This window comes from Halichoerus grypus, chromosome 13 (assembly GCF_964656455.1).
Source record: "Halichoerus grypus chromosome 13, mHalGry1.hap1.1, whole genome shotgun sequence".
NCBI classification, from domain to species: domain Eukaryota; kingdom Metazoa; phylum Chordata; class Mammalia; order Carnivora; family Phocidae; genus Halichoerus; species Halichoerus grypus.
In genome coordinates, this window is record NC_135724.1 from 80,903,045 (window position 1) to 80,906,071 (window position 3,027).

The 3,027-nt window shown below is 50.7% G+C and overlaps 1 long non-coding RNA gene across 1 annotated transcript; it reads right to left on the reverse strand.

Annotated features, from left to right (window-relative positions):
- Positions 1-269: 269 nt before the first annotated feature.
- Positions 270-1,565, reverse strand: LOC118553860 (uncharacterized). Its single transcript, XR_004926241.2, has 2 exons — positions 986-1,565; positions 270-599 (listed from the first exon to the last, which is right to left on the reverse strand). It is a non-coding gene; the product is annotated as an uncharacterized LOC118553860 (long non-coding RNA).
- Between the last annotated feature and the right edge of the window lie 1,462 nt (positions 1,566-3,027).

Consider the following 3,027-nt stretch of genomic DNA (forward strand, 5'->3'; position numbering starts at 1 on the left):
TAAAAACAACTGTTTACAACTTCCTTTACTCCTGGCAAGGGTTAGACCAAGGCGTCCAGCCCCTCCTTGCTGTGGGTAATGGGGGGCGGGGGAGGATCACTCTCCAGGGGCCTCCCCGGACTCCACAGCGAAGCTAAAAACTTAAAAACCTGAAAATGGGAAGGAAAGGGGGAGGCGCAGACATAAGAAGAAGCAGGTTCCAAGGAGGTTATATAAAAACAATGAAATCGTAATATTTTCCGCGACAGATTTCATCAGTGCCGCCTGAGTGCATTCTACTAAACCTCATTTATTAAATTTTGAGAAACATAATTTAGATATAAGATCCCGGACAAACAGGTTGCAAAATAGCCGATTCCGGATACATCGACATCCCCCCATGCGTGGAAAACAGGCTGGTGTTTTTCATTTTGATGGTCTCACGGGGCTCTCCTGCTACAGCTTGCGTGGGGGAAGGAGACAGTGGGATGGAGGCGGAGGGGGCTCCAGGCTCTTATTTGCAGTCTCTCTCCCCCGCTCAGCAGCCATTTGGAGGTATTGTGCTTCCTGTCCTGTAGCGTAAGCATCTCTGAAGTTGAACAGGCACACTTAATCATGTCCTGGAATGTGTAGATTGAGAGGTGTGCAGGTGCCAAGAAAGCAATGGACACACACAGCACGGAGAGCTTATTTGTTTACCTAAGCGCCTCCCCTGAGCCTCCCAAGACATCCCCCACCCTCCAGAGAATCTCATTTGCTGGTATTTACAAGGCAGGAAGTGGCCAGGGTCTTCCTGGTAGTTGACTTAGATGATCTTTTTATTCCGGGATTTCCACGTCATTGGGAAGTCTCCCTGCCCACTCCCAACTTCCAGCCCCAAACACTTCCTCAGACCTGCTTTCTCATGCCCACGGGGCCCTGTGAAAGGAGTTAATAGATGCCAAAGGCTGTCTGCATTAGTTCATCTACTCCTTTCCTCAGCCCACTCACGACATCGATTACTGACCCCATTTCATGGATGAGAACACTGAGGTTCAGCGAGGTGAGGCGATTTTCCCAGGATCACTCAGTGATTAAGTGGCAGAACCAGAGATTCAAGCCCAGGGAGAGTTGTAGAAGATACCGCCATTCTCTCATTGCAGGACACAACATACTGACACTTGGATAGCTGACAGGCAGAGGTCTTCGTTACTGCTCCAAATGGGAGGAAGCCGCCATTGAGGGCCACAGAAGCATTGTGCCTGGGGAGCTGCTGTAGGGACAGCTTCCGTCCGGCAAGCAGAATGGGGCTATCTTGGTTTCTTGGGCTTCCTGTGGGTTGGCTAATTTGAATAATGTGTGGGTGGCTCTGGGTCATCAAGGCGGTCCCAAGTTGTCTGGTACCCGGCCCTGGCTAGATCAGGGCAGGTGCATGGTGACCCCGGGGTGTGAAGCCCGATAAGGGACCTAGTTGGAGTGTGAACTTAATTATCTGCTTGAGAAGAAAAACTGGCCAGCCTCTAGAAGGGCCTCAAAGCTGGGTCAAGACAGAATTGAGAAACAAATAAACACCAATATTACAGGTGGGTCTAATTCTACACCCCACATCCTCTTCCCCTCTCTGTGCTGAAAATGCCTCTAGACCTTGGGGGCACCCATCCTCTCCCACATTTAGTGGGTCACAATGTCTTGTTGCCTCCACCTCTATAAAAAAGTCTCTTCAATCAGTCCCCTGCCCTAAAAAGTCATGTTCAGATCTCTTTCGTGAACTGCAAGGCCCTTCAAGGGAGCATCACTATGGTTAAGAATAAGAAAGTGAGCTCACAGGTCCACCCATCTGGGCTCAAGCCATAACAGTGCCACCTGTCGGGTGCAGGACCTCAGAAATCACCCAGTCTCCCGCTGAGCCTCACCTTCCACTTCTGCAGAATGGGAATTAAAGAATGACCTGCAGTGGGAGATGGGGAGGATTAATCGAGATTATCTACCTGAAAATCCTGGCACAGAGTGAGTCCTCAGTGAATATACTCAGCACTACTGCTGTTATTCTGTCCACTCTGGTGCGAACCTGCATTTCAACCTCATTTCTCTGCTCTTCCCAACTCTGGCCATTGCCCACTCCCCAAACACTGCCACGCCTTCTTACCTTTCTGCTGCAGCTGGGATATTTTTCTCTGCACCTTTCTCACTTCCTAGCCCATCCTGTTCATCCCCAGACCCATGGTCACTTCCTCAGAGGAGCCCTCTGGAGCCCCTAGCCTGATTCCAGCAGCTTCCACCTCCTCCCGGAGCCCAGTGTTCCCTCCCACCCCGTCAAAGTCTGAACCAACCATCTTGCAAGAAGGGAGGTGGGTTCCTACCTGGCTCCCCAACAGTGAGCTTCTCAAGAGAAGTGCAGAACCTTATTCACACAGCAGAGCGGTCAAGGGCGCAGATCTTGTGCTAGGCCACCAGGGTTCAAATTCTAGGCCCACTGCTGTCCCACCCACCTGTTCCTGCCTTTACAACTTCCTCCTGCCAACACCTGCGTGTCTTCCTTTGAGGGCCTTGGCCTCATCACGGAGTCTGCTTTGCTACCTATAGGGCTGGCAAGACGTGGCAGTGAACAGACAGGAGGGGGCCCTCCTGACCCCCATGCCCCCACCCAGGAGCAGCTCTCAACCAGTGCCTGCCAGAAGTGAGTACAGAGTACAGAGATCCCTAATTCTCTCATCCCCCGGGTGGGAGATTTAACGCATGTTCTACGGGCTCCCACAGCTTCCTCAGCGGGATCAAGCCACACTTGCCCACAGGGGTCACTGGCTTGGTATATTGGAGTTCCCCAGAGAAACAGAGCCAATAGGACAGATAAATCTATGTCTCCATGTCTATAAATAGATAGAGATAGAAATAGTCTATAGATACAGATATATATCTCCATCAATCTCTGTCTATATGAGGATATTTATTATAGGAATCGGCTCATGTCATTATGGAGGCTGAAAAGTCCCACCATCTGCCATCTACAAGCTGGAGGCCCAGCAGAGCCAATGGTGTAATTTAGTTTGAGACCCAAAGTCCAAGAACCAG